The sequence below is a fragment of the Dermacentor albipictus genome, chromosome 1 (assembly GCF_038994185.2).
Source record: "Dermacentor albipictus isolate Rhodes 1998 colony chromosome 1, USDA_Dalb.pri_finalv2, whole genome shotgun sequence".
NCBI classification, from domain to species: Eukaryota; Metazoa; Arthropoda; class Arachnida; order Ixodida; family Ixodidae; genus Dermacentor; species Dermacentor albipictus.
The window spans coordinates 349750232-349767956 of record NC_091821.1 but is presented as its reverse complement, the minus strand read 5'-3'; positions in this window follow the sequence as shown (position 1 = coordinate 349767956).

The window sequence follows — 17725 nt, the reverse complement described above, 5'->3', positions numbered from 1 at the left end:
CTAGCACTTGTTGATGCCGACGGCGTATTTTGCGCCGACCTCAATAACGAAAAAAAAATTCTAATAAAAAAACATGCAGCGTGAATAGCTGTCGATAGGCAGACCTAAATGTCGACTATGTGGATAACAGAGGTGTGTGCACTACCTTTTGGGAAAATTAGCGGTGAGCCGGTTTGTCAACATATCACTCATTTTCACTCCCTGCGTGGAGCAAGATTCGGAGATCTTTACGTGGGCTATGAAAGACTACCCAGTCTCTGACAGTAACTTCATCGACATTTCACTTGCAGTGTTCCGTGAAGTTTTCCAGCTTTGGTCTGTGAAACAATCGTTACTCGTTCATGCGCCTAACATTATTTCACTGTGTTTTGATAGAATAGAAAGTTTTCAACCATTAGTGAAGCTTGTAGATCACGTTTCACTCAATAATAACTTATAGTGCTAGATCAGTATTGCAGTGCATGTGTCATTTCATGACCTTTCTTCTACAAAAAATTACTTTTATGCTTACATGTTCTAGCTAGGTAGTGTAGCTTCTAAACATAGAAAAAAAAACAATGTTGTACAAGCCGACAAGGCATTCCTACAGCTCGGACTACAATGCAGACAAGTGCTGTGTTAGCGATGTCATACTATGTTTTCGTATGGCCGGATATAGAATACGGCACCGCTAAACCGTAAAAATTACGAAAGGACCCACGGTGTGCCACTTCTAAGTTCTTTCTGATTCTTGTTACGTTATAAGTGAGCAATTCCTGCTATCATATGAACATATTACAAGAGCAGCGGTACTGCCATGAGTAGCCCAAGAAAGGCTGGCTCAGGCAAATTAAGGGTATTAAAAATAAAATTATGGTGTTTTACATGTCAAAACCACGATCTGATTATGAGGCACACGTAGTGATGGGAGAGAGAGAGAGAGAGAATGAAACCTTTATTTGAAGCAGTGACTTGTCAGTCGAGGTGGGAGGGTCCCTTATTCCAGGAACCCTCTGACTTGTATCGCCCTCCGGGCCCGGGCGACGAGTTTGCGCTGGTCGACCAGGTCCGGCTTGGAGATCGAAGCCTCCCATGTTTCAGCGGGGAGGTGTGGGTCGGCATCTGCTGCTGCTAGTTGTGTCACTGTGATGCTTGCTCGGGTGTTCTTGCATTGCAGTAGGAGGTGCGCCAGGGTGTCTGGCACATTGCAGTGTGGACAGATATAGCTGTATAGCGTTGGGTGGAAATGATGCAGTAAGCTTCCATGGGTAAAGGTATTGCTCTGGAGTCGCCTGTAGTTGGTGCCTTCGTTTCTCGTTAGTTTTGCATGTGGTGGAGGGTATACCTTGCGTCCAAGCCGATAGTGCTGCAGTAGTGCTTGATAAGTTACCGGTATTGTTTCTGTTTCCTCCGCTGATTTGGGTGGGTGGACATGCCTAGAATCTCGTGCGGGGAGGCCCGGTTGATGCTTTGCGCGGGCCGCGGTGTGTGCCGCTTCATTCCTCTCGAGGCCCTCGTGTCCCGCAACCCACATGATGCAGATGTAGGGGGGAGGAGTGTCGCCGCGTTTCAGTATGTTGATCGCTTTGATGGAGAACCTGCCCTTCATGTAGTTACGTGCTGCTGTTTGAGAGTCGGTGAAGACCACTATGACATCCTCGCTTGTACGGGTGGCGAGTGCTAATAGCGGCCTCCTCAGCTGTGTCGGCGCGTTTGGCAAGAATTGTCGCCAACGCCAGTGTCGTACCCCTGTAGTCTGTGACGTTGATGGCGAAGGCATTTCGACCCGGATACTTGGCTGCGTCCACGTAGCGCACCTGCAGGTCGTTACGGTGCTCGTGTCTGATGGCGTTTACCCTGGCGAGCAGTCTGCCTCGATGATGTTCTGTATGCATGTTCCGAGGTATCTGAAGAACTTGTAGACATTCTCGGAGCTTCGACGTGATCTTACGTTCACCATCGTGTTCTAGGTTGGTTACGTATCCTGTGCGTCGGAGGACTGCTCGGCCTGTGGTTGTGAGCTTGACTCTCTCGATCTGGTTGATGAGGTGCGCTTTCTCGAATTCTTCCCAGGAATTGTGAACTCCCATGCGAAGCAATTGGTCAGTGGAGGCGGTTGTCGGCAGTCCTAGGGCGAGCTTTGTGGCCTTTCATATTAGGAGGTTTAGAATCTGTAAATTTGGACCACCTGGGATCCTTTAACGTGCACCTAAAAGTGCATCACGGCTGTGACAACAGCGTAAGAAGAACGTCTATCAAAGAAAGATGCCGAAAAGTGCCGGGAAATGAAAATTACGCGACATAGAAACCTCAACCAGTCAGTGCAACAGCGCTGATTATTCATAAGTTTGCGCACCTTAGCAACTATACTATCCCAACACATTCCCAGCGTTTACTGCGCCAATAATAAACCTACATCGTCAATAAAGACATTATATAATTGCGACCAACTAGTACAATCGTGGTTAGTGGTACATATACCACAAGCTAATCGATGTGCGCATTAGGATTACGTTCGTTTGGAAACCTGAGCTTCGTTCATGTGGAAAAAATTATTTGCGGACTCGTGACCACAGCGCGGCTTCGCAACATTTGGCGGCAAAAAACGCGCCACTAGTGGCAGAGCTACTCATTCAAGTAGGAGAGTCGTTAGGAAAGAATAAAGCATGGTCGCAAACTATGGCATACCACTTTCTCTTCAGTCTGGTAGCTTGATTGTTTGTACCTGCTCACAATCACTAGAATAGCGCCACACGATAAGTTTGTCTGCACGCCTGCATCCTTGTGTGAATCTGCGTTTGATAGTGGCTTGGCATGGATTGCTGCAATGGTTAAATTTATGGCTCTCTTACAGCGCGTTCGTAGAATAACCGGTCATTGTGATGACTCACTGTGCTGCTCGTTGATGTTTTGAGGACCCTAACGCCCTATCCGCAATTTAACAGCGTCTTCTCAATGTCTACAGGCATATGCGGTCACCAATACTACTCTTGTCACATGCACTCTGGTACGCGCTTCCTTTTGAAAGGAAGGGAAGGAAAGGGATCAGATAGAATGAGAGGAATATGAGAGAGAGAGAGAACAATAAATATGAAAGATAGAAAAGGGTAAGCCAGGTTAAATCCTCGTGCGAAGTTTTAGTCGCACAACAACAAGCGGCCGCTGGGAGCCTTTGCGTTTGAGTTTCAGATTAACAGAATTATGTCTTCTTTCACTCTCTCTCATTCTGAAATCTTGTGCGCTTTCTTTATAGCCAAGAAAAATTAGAACCTCAATTCTCATAAAGGAGAGAAATGAATTAAACACTTTATTGTGGAAAGCTTTGCGCACATTCAACGAAGATAAGAAAATGACACAAAGACCAGCGCCGACTGACAACTTGTCAGTCTGCGCAAAACTACGAAACTTTCCACAATGAATTCATACCAACTAGCCCGCCTTTCAGTGTTATTGCCGATTAAGCACCCCCCTCCCCTATAAATAAGCGCTAAAGCTTCTCTATTGTACGGGTTATGTTGAAATTATTCAAACATGTTCTCGAAAGCGAACTTGAATGATCGAGGTTCGTGCAAGTTCGTGGACAAATATCTTTCAAGTTGGTTTAATTATGTTTGTAAATTAATAAAGCTTGGCCATTGAAAAAAGAAAGAAATACACTTAGTTGCCCGAAAGGGAACTGAGCGTTAGTAATACGTTTGCATATCCGTACGTTTAATTTTTTCCACGCATTGACCTGAATCGCCCTGTATTCCGCTGAATTACGTAATCAGGCCCGATATTTGCAACAGTGTATATACCAGTGCTGCCACCAAGTACTAAGAGACTGAGTTCCAAAAAGTCAGTGGGATAATCTGTGGGTTTGTATCTCTTTAATAGCGAAAGAAGGATGTGTTTGTGCTTCAGTGTACATTCCTTCAGCTTCTTACCTTCCCTTATTGTGTAAATATTCACTGCGACACTTAAATTTGTACGGATTTGTGCATTATTACCTACATTTATTTTCTCCCCACGTTGCCGCATTCTCTTCGCTAGACTCGATAACGCGCTGGAGGTGTCAGTTAACGCAACGTTGTTCGTCGGTTCTTGAGGATACAGTAATAGCGTGAGAGGCAGTGCTGTTCTTCACTTTGCTCAGAATTCATGCGTTTACTTGATCAAGTGAATGACTTTATTTGCCTATTTCACGCGTTTTCGTGGGCGGCGTTCGTTTGTTGGCGGTGGTTGGTTGGCGGTCGGCGGTGGTCGGACTTTCACCTCGGACAGAAAAATGCCAATGTAGAGGGCGTGTGCTCCCGCGCGACCGAATTGCGGGGTACGTTCGGCGATGAACGCCATCTGGTATAGTTTTTACAGCGAAGCTGTTAGCCTCTCTTTGGTCGCGATTTCCCGTGACTGAGTGCGCGGGGCTCACAAAAAAAAAGAAAAGATAGAAAACACAGCAGCTGGAGGCTTTGGGTTTGTGTTTCCGAGCAACAGCATTATGGGTTCTCGTATATTCGAATTACAGTTCGACGCTATCTTGTCAGCAGGTTGTGTGCAAGCCGTACTTTACGAATTTTCTGACGCATTTTGCTTTGACAAATTGAATTAGTTTGATAACGCACATGCGCTAGGCGGAGGGCCTAGAAGAATGAGTATATGCTGTGCTAACGGTAACGCCACGTATCGGTCGCGGCCACTCACACAAACCTCAAATGGCAGCCGTCTCAGTGTTCGTATTGTGTCTTGTTAAAATAAACTTGTCTAAACAAACAGAGCCGTTTCCGCGTAGCCTATTTATGTTTTCTCTATAGATGCAAACAACAATACGAAGCTATCGTGTCTGCAGCATGTAAGCTGCACTTTACAAATTTTTGTGACGCTATTTACTTCCAAGCATTCATTTAGTTCAATAATGTCCTTGTACTTGGCGGAGGGCTTAAAAAAATGAGAATACATTGCTGCACATCCGCACGCGCGTGTCGTACGTCTCTTGTGGTGGCGGTGCTTGCCTATCACCGGTAACAGCTTCGCTGTACTTCCACTATCACAAGGTGGAATGGAGGCAGATTTCTTTTTCTTTTTTTGACGAGTGTGGAGTCGCGTGAGAAGAGAGAGAGATACAGAGATAAAGCAAGAAAAGCTTATTCTGCTAAGTGAGAGGGGAAGTCCTCTGAGGGTGGAACCCTTATGTCCAGGGCCCCTGCGAGCCACGCGATGTCCTGGGCCCGCCGAATCATACGGCACTAGCCCCAAGTCCGAGTTGCGTTGGGGCGTCAGAAGGCTTACAAGCCGCCTTCCACGCCAACTATCGCGCACCTGGAGGCAGCATACATATGACGAATCGGATTGTTTATACAGCCATCTATATTGCTCCTACGTATGTGCTGGTTTACCGTTCACAGAATTACACAACAGAGCAACAAACGCTTCGTAAATATCTTCACTGTAACAAATGCGCCCCTTCCGGCGCATCATTCCTTTATTAAATCGAGTAGTTTTCCTGAAGAATTCGGCTATTTGCTTACACTGACATCATCGTCGATCGATTATGCGCATTTGTTATGTCACAATATCTTCCCTTTGGTCAGAGTATAAAAAGCCACAATCGCCCGCATCAATATATTCATCGTGCTTTGTTGCCAATCAGGTAAGTTTCCTCACGCAACTTTAAAAGAGGTTGCTGCGTAGCATTACACCTCCACCTAGTATAGGTTCGATCATGCTGAGTATGTGCACCAAGCTGTAGAATCTATGTAGTGAATTTATAGGCAATGAGAGCACGGCTTTTCTGCAGTGTCCGGAATAAAAAGGTCTACCAATATATTGTCACGTGGAGTGACGTGTGAAGAACACAGTAGCAATACTGTGAAAGACGAAACTAACTTTTATTGGGCGAACCTGTGCCCACAAAAACAGGCTACACTTAAAGAATGGCGACAACGGCGAACACAGTCGGCGATCGTCAAACTCTGATCACCGGATAGAGCGCGTCAGCTTTTCTACAGCAGTCGTCGAATGTTCCAGACTAATTGCTTGGACCTGCGTGCCTTCCACAAAGTTCTACACCATTCGCGTCACGCGACGAAATCAGATAACATAAGGTTCGGCGACAACAGACAGTGGATAGAAGCATCGATAACTTTCCAGAAACTTCGGATGCATGCAGGAGCGTCCCGCGCTGTGCGATAAAATTTGTTAGGCGGCGAAACGTGTACCTTGATAAAGACAAGTACACGTGTCAATATATAAATAAGCCCTTGTCTTCAAACACATCTATACAGTGCTGTTCCTAATGAAGCTTATACTAAACGGCCTTTTAGTCCAGTACAGACCTCTTCATTGCATGGCACAGGGTTCCTGAACACCGTCGCCAATAATATTTTACTGGACATGTTCGCCTACTCTCTGTGGGACTGGCGGTTGACTGCAACGGTGCTGGTCATTGCAATATCTTACTTTCTGGGGTGCTTCTACTACAACGTTTCTAAATACCCGAGAGGACCATTACCATGGCCAGTGGTTGGAAACCTGCTAAGTAAGTACCATGACAGATCACTTTTCTTGAGCTATCTCTAAGTGCGATTTGATTTAGCGTCGTTTTCAAACATCACTACGAACAATGCACTTGCGGCTAATGGCCGCAGTTGCGTTCTTGCTTCTGTGATGCATGCGAAAACATTTATTTGTCTGTTCCCTATTGTAGCTCTTCGAAAAGTGAACAACTTGTCTATCAAGGCTGACGAGTGGTCGAAGGTCTATGGCGAAGTCTTCACTCTGTGGATGGCCCACAAGCCTATGGTTGTTCTAAATACATACAAAGCGATTCACGAGGCATTTCTAGACCGCAGGCACGAGTTTGCCGGACGCATTCCGACCAACCTGGGTAAGTTTGCGATCTCCTCCACGCAACCTCATGGAAGAAAGAATGATAACAAAAAACTTTGAAGGACTATTAACTTTGAAGACGAAGTTTAGTTGAATTGTTAGGCGATATTATTAAAACGTGGAAGAGAAATCTGCTATTTTAACTAGGAGCGCTAAAAGACTCGAATGCTCGCGTGTCAGCGTTTACTTGAGACGCGCAATAGCGACACGTAAGTGCAAATGCGCAATAGTGTAGAACCAAACGTTGCATCGCGATGAAAACTGAACACAAAGGGAGGGGGGGGGGGGAGATAACTACGACGATGTATTGAAAAACGAACAAGGCTGGCCGTCATTTAACTGCATTTGGGTAAATTACGTCGCTTTCTGTGATCCTTTGCCCTTGCCTATAGTTAGAGGATCTATAGAATTGCCGCCAAAAATCTGCTGAATGTAGTGAGAAGAGACCTCGCATGAGCAAAGCATATAACTCGAAAACGCGGTGGCAAAATTCGAAAGTTGTTAGCCATAGCACAGATATATACCATAAGAATCGTACTAATAGCGGAGCGCCTAGGGTCTTTTTGAGTATCCTAGCTAAGCGCTTGGCGTACGGGAATTTCTTAGTGTGTAGGTCGAAAATATTTTTTGTAGTGATGCAGTGTGCTTTCAAAAACATGCTTGCTATATGCGAAACTCGCGCAGTAACTAGTGGAGTGACGAGAAATCGTTCAATTGCGGTGAAAGTCTCGAACCTGACTTTTAGAGCAGAGAAATTATTGTAAATTTGCAGATGTAGAAGAACGCGTAGAGATTTGGAGATGAAACTTCTCAGACGCCTTTACAGGAACATCTGCCTTTTAAAGCGTGCGTTGTAAAACTGTTTCTTTCGGAGTTTGGAAATGTGTAATGATGCTTATGGAGTACTCAATTTATCTGACATCGCGAGGACATCATCCAAAAGCGCGCATATAAGTCGCTTGGTTATACCGCGTCACTGCGGTACGATTGGCAGGCGGGTGGAAGTGATTGTGACTTGGTGGCTCAATAAGCGATTAAGAAATCTAAAACCGGCTCTGGCATTCGTGGTGTATCTGACTACTTAAGGTTACCGCTTTTTTTTTAAATCTAAAACTAACTCTTTAGTCGCGGAGACCATATTTTTGGACGCGATCTGTCTTAGCCATTTCTGTGCAGTGGTAGCAAGGAATAGAGCCGAAACATTAAACTCAGGGTAAATTGAACATTCTGCTGGCCTAAACAACTTTCATTTTACCTCTGAGTGACACGCAGCGTTACAGAGTACAGCTTTGCTGAATGCACTATATGCCGTGTTTCACATAACGCTTGAAGTGCGCAATGTCTTTCCATTCTTTTTTTCTTTCTTGAACTACTTCCCTCAAATAAACAACTTGTGCATGTGATTCACGTAATTCTAGAGGGTGCATCAATTTTGTTTCTTGCGAAGAAACGTTACATGACTGACTACAACATTCAAATATTTATTTAGCCTGTAACTATAATGACTCATCGTAAAATGCGCTAAGAGTCATTCTACCACCTTGATTTGCTTTCAGCGCAGTCTCAAGCAATCTGGCATAAAATTATGCATGTTTCACACATGTATCGACAGTCGATCAAAATTCTCATGAATTGAACATATAATGAAGAGTTAACATTCAGCGCCAGCTGGCCTGATTATTCCTTATCATTGTTAAGTTTCTTGAAACTTCAATTTCTTGCTTTTTCACGTTGTTACGCATTTCAGGCCAACTACAAACACAGGGACATCATGATATATTCTTCGAGGATTATAACCCCCGATGGAAAGCGCTTCGCAAGGTGGCGGTGCTGGCCTTAAGGTGCGTAACTCTCAATTACAATTGAATGCATCCCTTTTGAAGCTATACTACATCTGCAAATTTCCGTTTCCTACCATAACTGCTTGGTGCCAAAAACTCAATATAGGTATAGGAGTTTTTTTTTCTTTCTTCTTTTTTTCCCGGTACACCCGCATTGAAATAGGCCACCATGGCTGGTAAGCGAACCTTTGAACTTGTGTTCAGCAGTGTAACATCATTAAAAGGCACAACGACTTTTGCATCTTATGACATTTCATTATGTCGTCTACCCTAACACGCATGGATGCAGCATTTAAACGCCGTACTAGTCTCCGCATAACAATATACACTAATCATGGTGTGTTCATCTAACCGCAGGAAGTACGCTCTCAGCAAGCCTTTCGAGAAGTTGTGCACAGATATCGCCGACGCGTACGTGGAATCTTTGCAAATGGGGTCTCGAGTCGTCGACGCGAGAAATGCGTTGATCCACATCCTCTACACCATCGTCGGTGTCTCCGTCTACGGGGCAAGGTTGTATGAAATCATAAGCCTCATTCCCATCTTCCCGTCTTCCCATTCATTTGTTGCCCATAACTTACGTGCTCCTAAACCAACTAACCTACCAGAACAGTTTTATGGCTACACCCCAAATCTTGGATGAAAAGGGTGAAAAATTAGTGATTTCTAAGGCATATGGCTCAGAATCATGTTTAACAGAGTGGTTATAATGCATAATACATAAATGAAGATACCGAAGGAGGTACCTGAGCACAAGGATATAAGGGCACTTCTTGTTAGGCAGTAGGTAAAATAACTACCATTATTGCGGTTCATGATGGGAATATTAAAAAGAAACAATACATGAAATAGGGAACAATAAAAAGCAACATCTTTAATACAGAGATATCTTTTATTTTCGGTCGTACTTTTGTCGAACATGCTAGTGGCTTTACAGAACGAGGTGCGAGTATCAAGAAGCAACGCAAGTAATAAAGAACACAGTTAGCTTACTTGCTTATTTTAGTGCGAAAATACAACCAGCCTACGAACCTGAATTTCACCTCTGTATGCATGAAGCCTATTAAAGCATCCCTGCGGAAAATGAGAATGTGCAATCGGCGGTGGAATCGAACCTCGACCGTCCAGAACAGCAGCCCTGTGGTCTAACCATTAGGCCACGATTCTAAGCATACTACATTCGTTCCGAAGCCACCCAGCTCATTGAAACGCTCGGCGTGTGCACCCCATGACATTTCCTCGTCTTTTTTTCTTTGTGCAGCTTGCGCGTAAGATCGTGAAGCTTAACCGTGCTCCCTATAATATGTGCACGCGTATTTTGCCGCTTAGTCACGCCTCTCTTACGCCTAGCCTTGCACGCAACGACGCCCGCTGGCGTACGTCTGAAAAAAAAAAAACATATGTCAAGATAAACTATAAGAACAGATGAACGAGATAAAGATCCATACCGGCTGGCGCATAGCTACGAGTGGTGTTTATGTCAAAGTAGCGCAGTCTTAACAGAGCATCGTTTGCCGCCAGCGTTGGAAACAATCCGCTATGTGCCAGGAGAAGATAATCGTGCCGTGATAACGGCAGGTGACTTGCGAATTCTTTTCCAGCGTTAGTCGAACGCGTCCTGAGCAGCGGCGCGTAATCTGACGCCTGTGCGCCAGTGTAAGGCGCGGGTGGCATCTCTGGCCGCGCTTTCGTGCGTTATTATTAACAGTTGTGAGGTATGCGCAGGAGACATGAGCGCGCCGCCAATGCCGATACAAACTCGTGCAACGACAGCCTATGCAAACCACCACCGCACGGGCGCATCAATTACGCATATCGGTTTAGTGAGTGGCTAGATGAAGTGACAAGCAAGCACCGGCCGCGATTCGGTGACAAATTTTAAATTCCCAGGGGCCATAGAGCAAGCTACACCATTCACTTGCATGGCTAGAAAGAATGGTGACGGCTGAACGTCACAGAAGCGCTCGCAGAAGGTCTAGAATATTAACCTATAGCAAGGAAGCGTGCCATATAGAAAGGCAGGTGCACGGCCGGGCGATGGATCAGTGATACAGAGATGAGCAGCTTTCTGCCACAAAAAAGACTGAAAGTTCATTCAAACTTACCGTGCAATCCTTTGTAAGGAGCCGGAAAATCCACAACGCCGCACGGTTGTACCTTGCAGCAGTGAAAGACGTGGGAATTGATGAAACCCGCGACGAAGCCGCCGATGCTGCAGTTGGCTGCAGCACATCCGAAACCGCCACAGGAACGAGGCCTGCGTGCGCCTGGCCGTGTTCTTCCGCGCGGTGGCGTCGTCGAGCAAGTTCCGAGCAAAAAGTTAGTTCGATTGAAGTTTTAATGCTGCGTTAGCGAAACGGATGTAGGATGGGCTTCCTGGCAATCGCAGACAATAGCGGTACTCCCCTCATCAGTCGCACTAAACGTAACTGTTTGCATGCCATGCTTGTATGTGGGATATCGCTAAAGGGCACTCGGCGAATGTGCTGTTGATGACGAGCGGCAAGTTTTCTTGTTTTCTTGCGAGGTCTCTACAAGTTTTTGCGATCCGGAAACTTGATGGCGTAGCGTCACTAAGCTTTGAGCTTCGATACAGCGGCAGTATCAAATGGCGACGGGCCTAGAGGCGTTGCCACACCTCTGGCCGCGGTCGAAATAGGAGGCGAATCAAGTCTGAACATATTAAATAGACAACGTACGTGTAACATGTAATTATTGTATGTCTAGCCTTTAACATATTAGTGTAGCCTTGAACTCTATTAAGGTATATCACTCAGGTGAAAACAATAGGAGGTGGCGTGTGCCATGCGGTGTGCCGCTTCAGCGTACATCCCAATCGAGGTAACTAGCGAAGCTCCGAGAAAAGACGTACTGCTAGCTTTCATGCTCCTAAAATTTTCTCGGTATTATTTTATAAGCATTGTGTACCTAGCCCCTGGGCATCAAGCTTTGCAAAATAAAAACACTGCAGGACAACTTGCCTGGAAGGGCGTTTAACATGGATAAAACGACCTGATGACGGTGGCCGCGAATATGCCATGATCAACCAGACGCACGCGACACGTTTAAAGAGCACGCGCACTCATGGGTCTCGAGTTGTGCTTGTGCAAGGGCCCCTCGTCGACTCGAGAGAGCTGAAAGACGAACAACTGCTTTCTGCAACAGCAACTTGATTTTTTGAATTAGTGACAGCTCGCGATGTGCGGCGTCGACCAGACTGCTTGCCGGTAAAATTCAGAAGCGTGGAATGGACCATGGGGAACTACGGGCGGCCGGCACACGGCAGGCATAGCTTTGGTTACAAAATAAAAAAGAACACATCTTCGTATTCGTTGGCACATACTGTTTTTATGATACGTCCCAGGTCAACTTCTACTAAAACTTTGGTGGCCAAGCATAATAATCTTAGAACGCATTCTAAGAGAATAACCTTAGTCTGCGTGCACGAAGGAATAGTGGACTTCGCCCATTGGCGTTATAGTTGATCGAATCGAATACGCACCTTTCATTCACATCACAGTTTGTTCACGGTGGCCGACTTCGTCGACATGGGTTCGCTGGAAAGAAAATCTGATTAACATACACGCTGCGAAGCCAGTGTCGGGTTTAGCTTGATCCGGAGTTTTAAAAAAATGCGGGTAAAATTTACGACGTGTAACTTCACTTATGAAGGCTTGAATGAGTATAGGCGTGCGGCCATGCGGCTGCACGGCTGCACGGCTGTAGACAAGCGTTATTTCTCTCTCTCTCTCTCTTTTGCCGCTGAATACAGCACAATGGTAGCCCGTTGACCTCGAGTCATCTGAAATCACAGCAATCACAGACGGAACGCGTTAGAATCAAACTAATTCGCAATAAAATTGCAACCGTTCCAAGCTGCCGCTGGGAGAACCGCCCATCCGCAAATACCAGGGCGAGGAGAAGAGTGGCGCGGTGCGCTGGCTCGGGATTATGTTCCTCCTTGCCGATAATACGGTCTACGTATAAAGGTTCCACAGCTGGGTGATTCCACGAGAGATCAGCAGGAGTAAAAAAAAATCAGATTTTAGATTCCATTGAATATTTTGTATTTTATGCGCATATCCCTTGGTTGCACATCCCTTGGTAGCATATCCCTCGGTAAGAAAATAATTGCGAAATTCATCAGTGTGGAGGCGGCTAGTTCATGCACAAGGCACTCTCGCTAATTCACAACAATGTGAAATACAATATATCAGAGCTACTAATATTTTACACTATTGCTGTTATGTCATATTTTTAATTAACTCTGACTTTTTATTTCATTTAACGCTAGTGCAGCAGTTGGTTTGGCGTCGTTAGAAATCATATCGGTAACTTTGAAACATAATTCACATCTCGAAAAAAGCAAGCCTTTCAGACAGTGACGAGTCTTTTTTTTAGTCTTATAGAAGTCTTATGAAGAATGACGCTATAGAATCAAATAGCATTGCTTGACAGCCGCATTCGCAAGTGGAATTGAAGGCAAAGTTCTAAACGAGTACAAAAGGATAAATCTCGAGTTAGGTTTAAGTGACCAATTAGTGGACCAGGACGTTCATAATGTAACTTTTCATGACAACACTGCTGCCGAATGCTCGAAAATAACATAAATGTAGTAAGCATTGTCGCTGCGAATATGAAAACACGATATAGGCTCCCGTGGCACCTGATGACCCGTTCTAAATGGTAGATCTTGATCAGCTACTGAAAATGAAAAGGTTATTTATGCTGCATTTCGATGAGACGGAAACTGCAGGTTCCAGAATCTCTCTCTATTGTTGTTGTTGTTGTTATGAAGAAATCAATTATGCTAAACCTCCCCACACTATTTTGTCAATGCTATTCGGGGGTCTGCGGTGCCTTCTCTGAGCGGTCTTCTGAGAAAGCAAGCGCTAGCACTCTATGGACCACGACTTCTAATGTAGAACCTGGCAACATGTGACACCTACATTAATTCCCCCTGGTTGTCACTGGAAGTTTCAGTTGCAGAAGACCAGCGGTCCCCCTTCTGTCGCCATTTTCTCCACAACTACTAAGAGTACATGTTGAGAGTACCTCCACCCTGCGCCTTATTACTCGGCTCGTCATGATCACGTACATAAAGTTAACGTACGCCGTCATAACACCGTCGCGTGCTCAATTGACTGGAATAATCTACCTCCATAATTAGTAGGCATCAGTGACCCCACTCTTTTTAAGAATGCACGAATCAACATAAAATAATGTATGGTAGCAAATGGCATAATCACGTACTTATTCGTGAACATTGTCTGCTTGGTAAAGTGTACTCTTTCTGTATTTTCCTATTACGTAAGTCTCTTTTTTGGTTGTTATGAATACATCACTAGTTTTTTCATATCTCTGTTGTTCCCTGCACTGTGAAATCATAAGAACTAATCCTGTATCTTTTTACTCTTGGAATGTATCCTCGTCCCTACCCTTTGCAGTGTACAGCAATGTACCTTGAGGGTATCACAAAGAAAATAAAATAAAAAAAGATATATTGGCATGAAACTGTTTCTAGAATGGTAGTCTAGGCTGCTCAATGTTTGCCCTTTGTTTGCCCAATGTTTGCCCACGACTCAGCACTTGGCAGCGGCCCTGCAGTGGACAAATCTAAGCCGTGCAGGCGCGGCCTTGCGTAAGTGTAGCAACTTGAGGGGCCAACGGTCATTGGCACAAGGGAAATCGCGAAAAATTGAGACAAAGGTGTGCTTAAAATTAGCCGCCATACTGTGCGAAGCTTTTAATTGTGTCAGCAATTGTCGCGTTCAGTGCTGGACAATGCAAGAACCTTGCATTGCTGCCAGTTCTTCACAGCATTTTTGGCAGTGCGAAAGGCATGGTATTACATTTTTCTCCAGGTTGGGCGACAAGAGCCAGGATATTCAGCGCCTGGAAGAGCTCAGTCTCAAGCTCTCCGAGTACGCACCGAACGGCCTTCCCAGCGATATCGCACCCGTGCTGGGCATTCTGTATCACCACAGACAGAAGAAGATCGAAAGTATATGTCGCGAGTTTCGGCAGATTGTCGACATGCTGTTCACTAAGGCTGAAGCTTCTTACATTTCAGGTGGGCATGGTCCGTACAATGCTGTCTGCTAAATTTCTTCTGATTCAATCTTCTGCAACCTCCAATTTTAATTATGGCCACCAACAGCCTATTCAAGTGTACTGCACGACGAACGCTTCTCTCGATATTCTACAATTACTCTTGTTCTAAGTCAGATAGCTTTCTGCTGCTTTTAAGTAACTCTGACCCGCCATGGTGACTCTGAATCTATGGTGTACTGCTATCGAGCAGAGAACCTGGAATTTGGGTTTGGTCATAACAGGCGCATTCCTATAATGACTGAATAGCGGCCGAATAAAAAAAAAGACATTGCACATAAATTAAGGCGCACATGACAGAACTTCAGGTGGTCATATTTAATCTGGAGCCTCAAAGAAGGGCATGTCTCATAACCTAAGCGTCGCCTGGAGACGTTAAATCCCATATCTATAGAACAATCAGCTATGAAATAATTTTACGCTTAGCATGAGCATTAATTAGCTACGCAAACTAGGTTGATTAATGAGACTTTAGCATGCTAGATAAGGCTGTTAAATCTTCTGAGCGTATATGTGGCTTGACTGGGGCAGCGAGACTACATCCTGAAAAGCAAAAACAAAACTGCTCAATCACTGTGAACGTGAAAGGTATAAACAAGTAATAAGATGTGAGTATACAACACCACAAGAGATTATATATCTCGCGCTACAGGGATTATGTTACAAAGAGTTGCACGTACAAAAGGACGAACACCGGAAGAAATGAAGTAAGTAGACGTCTACTGCCTTTCTTCTGTTTTTGTCCTTTGTACGCGCTGCTATTCCTAACATAGCCGTGCACTAACTAGCCAAGCAAGAGGTTCTTCTACTCAAGAAGGATTCTTGTTTTTGTTCTTTACCTCAGAATTGGCAAACAGATAGATGGCTGCAGCGGCACAAATATACTTACTGTGTGCCGTAGAATCACCTGGCAGTCGTAGGCAAAGCTGAGAGAGTGATTTATGCGACCTTTCAAAGCCGTCTCCTTGGTCTTCGAACTCGCGGATAAGTATGTTGTTTCTGTGGTTTGTGCAACGCGTCTTAGTAAACTATGACTGCACTATGGGATCCAATTTGTACATGTATCCATCACATAGACCCGCTAAGATGTGCCCCTGTGTCTGTTTGAGCTTTGCGTAAATTGCAAGTGGTCGCTTTCTACCTTTAATTTATATTATTTGTCACGTTATTGTGCTACCCGCGAACGTAAAGTGCTGTTTCTTGAATAATTTGTAGAAAAAAACGGCATGACATCGTCCATATCCGGAGTATGCCATTCCCGTAATTATGTACATAAATGCTACCAGCTTAGGAAGGAGTGCCGGAAGGAGTTCCTGCAGTAGCAGACCCCTAATTAACTTTTGACACGTGGAGTTCTGTAAAGCTTTCAAGCACTTTTGCATTCGAATTCATCAGAAGGTGACCACGCCCTGAAAGTGAAACCGAGGCCTATTGCTTAACAGCAGGTCTCGACATTTCCTTGCGCCTTCGTCTACGTCTCTCTCGTGGCGAAACAACTTCACATTGTTGCTTGTAGCTGAGCGTCGCATCTGCAGGTGCCTACTGATTGCGCATCGGCATGATGACCAGTCCCTCGTGCAACTCTTTTGATTCCGACGACACTATAGTACATATTGTTGTCGGCCTTTCTTCCTGTAATGAAAAAAACTGCGTGCTGCTTTGAGCCGACCGACGGAAAGATAGTTAACACAAGGAAACACGTTGGGACCATGGACCTTGTGCGTCACACACGAAGAAAGCCACCGGGGCTTTGTTGCACATTTCAAAGTCGACAAGGCTGTGCTACCGCCTTTGAATGCATGGTGGACGATGTTGCATGTGCGCGCGCCTCATTCTTTATTAAAAGGAATCTTTCTTTGGTAACCCCACACATTTTCCTGACCATAGCTGCTCTCTTGCCGAATATATTTGTTGATATATATACACAAATGTGACATCAAAATACTCACGAAGTGCCTCATATGAACCTTATATGACGATCATCTATTTCCAGCTCCTTTCTCCGTAACAAAACAAAGTAAAAAATCACTTCATACATAAATCCTGCGCAATAATGTTTCCTCACAGACATTTAGAAAGCACACAGATCTGTTAATGGAAAGGCCAATGATATTTAACGAATTCATTGATGATTAGCTTAATTTTCTTTTATTTACTCATTCGGTATGTTCCACTGGGGGAGTGGTCGTTCTTGGCGAATGCTGCAGAATATAACACACGAGGTACGGAATCCCTAAATGCTGCTTGACACGTGCCGTACTCTTTCGTCCATGCACCTGTCATCCCCAAATTATACGCATTGCCGTTAGCTGTTAAAACACTTAGTTGGCCGCTTAACATATATTTCGATCGCTTCGCATAGATCGGAACTTGTGCGTTGGATCTGCGTGAGTATTAAATATCATTCCATTTCCCTTTGCTTTTTCTTTCTTTTCGCGATCACCGCTCCCACAGAAGGACAACGAACCAGGTGCAACATGGTTCGCCTATCCTTCCTTTCATTTTAAGGAGAAGCTTTCATTGCCTCTTCCCCTGGGTTTGATGTTAGTAATCGCTTTCTCGCCGGACATATTTGGGGATATATACAGACAACTTGGGATCCTAGATCTTAGCTGGTGCCTGTCTCGCCTAGTAGACAACGCGGGTAACTGCATGGGCATATGTCATTTCTTGGCCAATCCCACTAGAATGAATGTGCAACTGTTGCACAGGGAGTATGAAGCCTAATATGTATTTATGTACACGTGGTGCTTCTCTGTGCTCGCAACGATCATCAACGTCATTCCCTCGCCAAGCATCATGCATCGCCTTCATCTGCGTGGCATGACAGCTAAGAGCTACAGGCTACAAGGCTGTGCTCGAGTCGTCCGGAACTTCTGCTACCTTGTTAACTCAACCAAGCATCGCATTGTTTACATTGCGACACC